Here is a 6,000-nt window from a genome sequence, read left to right as displayed (position 1 = left end):
TGGAGGTTCAGTCCATCACAGAAGAGAAAGCATGGTGCAAGAGATTGGAGAAGGGTACCAGTGCTTGTCTCTCCTCTTGCCTTTTTTCCCTACAAGATACCAAGCCAATGGGATGATGTTACCTACATTCAGGGATGATGTTTTCTCTCAGCTAGTCACCTCTAGAAACATTCTCTCAGACACACCTAGAGATATGACACAATCCCCTCTGGGATGCTAAATCAAGTTTACAAGGGAAGCTAACTATCACAAGGCCAGTTGCCTTCACCATTAATTTTATACCTAAGTACATCACTTTCAATCATAATATTTCTATCTCTGGACTTGTAAAACTCCCATGTCTATCTCATATTCAGAGTACATACAGTCCAGATCCATGAGTCCAAATAGTTTTAAGAGTTACAACATCACTTAAAAACAGAAGTTCAAAGTGTCTACTGATGCCTGTAGGCTTATATTTTTTAAGACCTACTTTTCATAAGGATACTTAAATGCTTTAACCTCCCTTTTAGCTCACCACCCACCAGAGGGAGTGGAAAGGAAAGGTAAACAGGGCAAAGGAAGATGTGGACCTGTTTAAAAATAGGTTTTGGAGCAAATTCAATCTGTGTTGTCAGGATATCAGCAGTTCAGTTCATATGAATCAGCAGCAGCAGCTTGATCTACTCACAAACACCATTTACAAACCAGCAATGGCAATTTGATCCAGAAGAAACCGAGAGGATTTGTCAGTAAACCTGAGTTCAAGGAGTCATCAAGAAGCCACCTGAGCACTACCAGAAGTTTTTGGTGGTGGTTTTTCATTTGTTTGTTTGTTTGTTTGAATGAGATCACAACAATGATCAGCAAAGGGTGGGAAGACGAACTAATACTACAAAACATCATCATCGAAGACCAGCATCAGTAAAGCTCAACACTGACCAGCAAAGAATGGCCAGGCTGAACCAATACCACTCAGCAGTGGCATCTGTCTGTTGGGTTATATTTATACCCCTTTCAAACATCATGTGTTTTCTTAAGCGTCCGCTCTAGCAAGACATCACATGCCCCCTTTTCAGACAGTTTCCAGAAAAACACCATGTGTCTGTTCTCAGCAAAACATTCTCCCACATGTCTGGTTCAGCAAAAACATCTTCTCCTAAGACAGTTTCTTAAAAACATCACCTAACACAACTGAATTTCCAAAGAAACCAGAAATTTCCACTTTAGATGCCCAAGCTATCAACTCCCATAAAACCAAAAGCTGGTTACATGTTTTAAACATAAAATGGCACAAAGTGAATACTCTTACCTCAAAAGGGAGGAACAGAGTTATAGAGGGAAAGGATGGAATCAAAGAAAAACTGAAACCCAATAGAGCAAGGAAATCTTGCAGTCCATCTCTGGTATCTGAGGCATATTGTAGTTTGGTCTGCTCCTGAACAGGCTTGGGAAACCCACCCCTAATACTTCATTATTTGCAGTCCACAGGGCCATGGATTTTCCCTTGGGGGGGGGGTCTACATAATCTCTCTCCTGGGATGGCTCTGCTAATCATCTCAGTTTTCCTCAGCAGACTTCTGAATGTGGCTGAATCTTGAACATAATTTCTCTCTGTGATCCTGCCCAAACAGGATGATCTGAAAGGTCTTCCTCAAGGGGGAAGTTCTTTGACTGAACTTACTACTTTACACTCTGCAGGCTGTGGGATCTGGGAAATTTCCAGTGGTCCAGTGCAAAGTGATTGGCTTCTTTTTAATGGTATGGCTTTTAAACAGCCTTTCTTATTCACCTTACTTTTCAGCTTGCTCCTTTTCTTGCCCAGATGCACATCCTTTGGACCCTTCTTATGCTTTTTGTTTCTGAGTCTCATTGTAAATCTAAGAGTGTCCAGCAATAACCATGCTTCAGCCTAACTGCAAAACTACCTGAAGTTTCTTCCACCAGATTAGTCATTCCATTGCCTTTATACTCAGCCTTCCCCAATATGTCAATTTGTAAGTGCAATGTACTCAGATAATTTGCCAGAATATATCAGAAAGGGCTGTAGACTGTTGATCAATAGTCCTTGTTCCCAAGTATACTTTTTGCTGTTTGCATATTTATTGGCAGTTTGGTCTTCTGAACTTAGAATCCCCAATAAAGTTCTGTTTGGAGCATTTAGGACTTCTCTAGTTTGTATCTACAAACTCCATCACATTTCTTCTTCAAGCCAATTGCAAAGACTTAAGAGTTTCAAGATCGGGTAGTCCCAGCAAAGACCCTACTTGGTTACTACTAGCTTTCACATTAGTTCTTTCTATCAAAACTTTAACCAAATATGTGAGAGAAAGAACTTAAGGATGAAGTGTTTTCTTTGTTTATGGCTTCAAAGGGTTTGGCCCATTGTGGTGAGGAATATGGGGATAAACAGTTCATATCACGGAGGAGGACAAGCAGAGAGAGGGAGAATGTTGGTACCCACCCTACTTTCTCCTTTAATTCCTTCCAGACCCAAGCCCATGGGGCAATGCTACCCATACTCAGGGTGTCTCTTTCCCCTTCTATTAATCATCAATGGAAGCATCCTCATAGATAGACTGAGAAGTTGGCCTCACTAATCTCCCAAGTGATTTAAAAAAAGCATTCAAGTTGATGATGAAAGTTAAGCATCATATATCACTTATCTTGATCTTGAAGGAGCAACTTTCTCACATAGGTTACATTCAATTCACCTTCAGTTTCCTCTCCCTCCTTGCCTCCTTGTCCTTCATTCAACCACTCCACTCCCGGGTCAATCCCTCCATTTCTCTTGAAGGAGCATCTTGACCTTGAAGTTTTACTTGGGCTTCCTTGTATCCAAAGACTTTCTCTGAAGCCCTGTTATTGAACTTGGCTATTGGTGGGGAAGAGAAGTGATGGAGATAAAATTCAGAACAAATATGAATTTAGACAAAGAACAAGTAAGTTCTCTTTTTTGTACATCTTATGAAATATTTATGGTATACTTATGTGAAACAATTTACTAGTTGGTATCTAAAATTCCAATTTAACTGAGCCTCCTGCATTTTGTTTTCGGGATCTGGAAGTTATAGGTTTGACACTGGAGTTATATGGAAGATTAAAAAGCAAAAACCATTTAGGACAGTTGGATGGCTGCCAGTGGACGGAGAGTCACTTTTCTTTGGGTGAGAGTGGCAAATGTTTATAAACAGCAAGTATCTATGTATTTCTGCTACAACTATAATTCTAACCCAGGTGAGAACTGTCACCTATGGACTGTCCTGCTTTCAGGTAGATGGGGCCTGAATTAGATCTATTGTTCACACTCCAAAAGTTTCTCTGACAGACATAAGAGAATGCTATCTTATGCCATCTTGTGCCTGCACACCCTTCCCAGTCTGTCCTCAGTGATTCAGGACTATGCCTAACAGATGTGTGCATTCTGCTTGGGGCCATGATAGTGACTCTGTGCTTGGGCTAAAATACTGGCAAGGAGCTTGCATGAACTGATCATACGTGCTAAGGAATAATAATAATAATAGAAATCTTTACAGAGTTTAGTCTGGTCAATTAGGAAACTGGCTCAACCAAGGAATTGCTAGGGCTTACCGAATTATAAATAATATCAAACAGACCCCTTCTAACAGTTTCCAAAATAGTTTGACAAAGCTTGCTCAGTGCTATGAGGAAGTTCTAGTGGAGGGTAAAGCAAACTCAGTTGGTTTTGCTAATAAGATAAACAATTCCCCAACTTTCAGGTTGGTAGAAACCCCACTGGCTTTCTCTAAGACTTCACAACATCCTTAAAAACAGCCTTGTGGAGAGGGTGAGGATGTAAGTCAGGGAAAGTAGAGGCACTGAGTTTGGAAGCCTGACGCTCAACCGAATTTAGACCTGTGGGATCCCTGGATATAAAAAGGAATACTATAACAGGAGCCAAGGACTGCATCCTTCAGCACCCTTGAAACCAACTCCACACTTACCCAATGGCCTGTTTAATTTCCTGATTGCAGGGTGACACAATCTAGAGGGAGCCACTGTGGCTGCATGGATCATTAGCAGCTCATGGGGTTAAAACACAACCAAGCCTTTTTAGCAGAATGAAAGATGAAGCATTCCCCTGCTCTTGGTAGAGGCAAGCAATGGTGACCCTGAGTGACCTAGTAAGGCTGCTGCTGGTCTGACAAAGATGAATGGGAAGGTCAGTTCTGCTTTTGATGAGACCTGGTAAGGTGATGTCTGCAATTTTTCAAGGTCATAATTAAATGTGGTGCCCTTGCCAGAAACCAACATACAAACACAACCACAGAAGAAACATAGGTCTTGGCAATAGCCTGTCTTGTTGACACATGAACAGCTGAGTGGACCCCCACATGGAGAAAGAAACCCTGTTCTCTGATCCTGATGTGCTTATTTTTTACTCATAGTATCTGATCTGAATGCTGTTCAATTAAAATAACTCTCTTAATCTCAAAAACTGGTATCCTCCCCATCACCAAAGTAAATATCACGCTACGGCTTATCGCGTGGGAAAGAGCCACACTTCAAGGTATAAGAGGAAAGCTCCAGGAAGCCATATGGAGACTGTGGATCAAGAGAAAGGTGAGGAAAAGAGGCAAGAAGAGACAGTTTTAGTTACTTGTCTGTGACTATGATAGGCACTCTGACCAAGAGCAACTTGGGGAAGAAGGGGATCATTTGGCTTAACTTCTAGGTAACAGTCCATCACTGGAGGGAATCAGGGCATGAAGTGAAGCCAAAGCTGAGGAGGAAAGCTGCTTACTGGCTTGCTTGACAGCCTATGCACACCTGCTTCCCTCCCTCCCTCCCTCCCTCCCTCCCTCCCTCCCTCCCTCCCTCCCTCCCTCCCTCCCTTCTTCCCTTTTTTCTTTCTATCTAAAAGGTTCACTTATTTCTATTTGTGTGTGTGTCTGTGTGTGTGTGTGTGTGTGTGTTTTGTCTGCATATATGTCTGTATACCATGTATAGACCTGATGCCCTCAGGATTCCAGAAGGGAATATAAGATCCTCTAGACCTGCAGTTACAGATGATTGTGAGCCTCCATTGGGACTGGGAATAATACTGTCTTCTGGAAGAGCAGCCATTGCCTTTAACCACCAAACCATCTTGCTGGCCCTTTTCCATCATTCTCCAATTACAGATGCCACTGAAGTCAACATGGTTGGTTGTCTTTCTGTGTCCAACACCACACTGTGAATTCCTTGATGAAGGAGAGTGTCTCTCTTGGTAGCCACAGACTTTGGTATACAGAAAGAGCTTCATTAACTTAGCTACATGGGATTGAATGTGGTTTTTCATTGCTTAGGGGAAGGCAAGTATATTAAGAATTTGAGGAGGATTACAGGATATGGTGTTCAGAAAGGATAGTCAACCCTGTGGGCAGGTCCTATGAAAATTCATAGGAATGGCTAGAGATGCTTCAAGCTACAGAAATTTCTCCCAAAATGCTTCTCTCCCTGCACATGAGATGAATGACTGTCAATGACAGTAAATATAATTATCTAATGATATTCATTAGTATTTGAAATATTTGGCTCTAACAACTTGGGAGGTCATTTCCCACTTAAATCTTGAAATGAATCTCACTCATTTAGAACTAACAAACCAATCGCCAGCAAGAAAATCTGCAGATTAGATAGCATTTTGTTTTATGTATTGTACCTTAAAGATTGTGTATGTATAGGTTCCTGGTTCTGTAGGGAATTTGACATCTCTTAGTTTTCCTTTTAAGGAGACTGAAGCTAGAAGGAAAGGGAGACCTCCTTGGGCCCTCAGTAGTGAGAAAACAAAGTTTTCAATAAGGATCTGATTGGGCACAGATGTGGACAGAAGCTATCTGTACTTGATGGATACCTTGTCTTCTTACCCTACACATCTTATGCTGGGAGAAGGCAGTGCTGGAGAATGTATATACTGGAAGAGCTGTAAATATTGGGGGTGATGGGTGATGGACAGTTGACCTCTTCAGTATTTCCATTTCAAAACATTTAAGTAAATGGGAGAGATCACTTATGAAG

This window comes from Mus caroli, unplaced genomic scaffold (genome assembly GCF_978045245.1).
Source record: "Mus caroli unplaced genomic scaffold, Mus_caroli_1 scaffold_1, whole genome shotgun sequence".
NCBI lineage: Eukaryota > Metazoa > Chordata > Mammalia > Rodentia > Muridae > Mus > Mus caroli.
The sequence above is the reverse complement of the archived record's forward strand: the minus strand, read 5'-3'. Positions refer to the sequence as shown.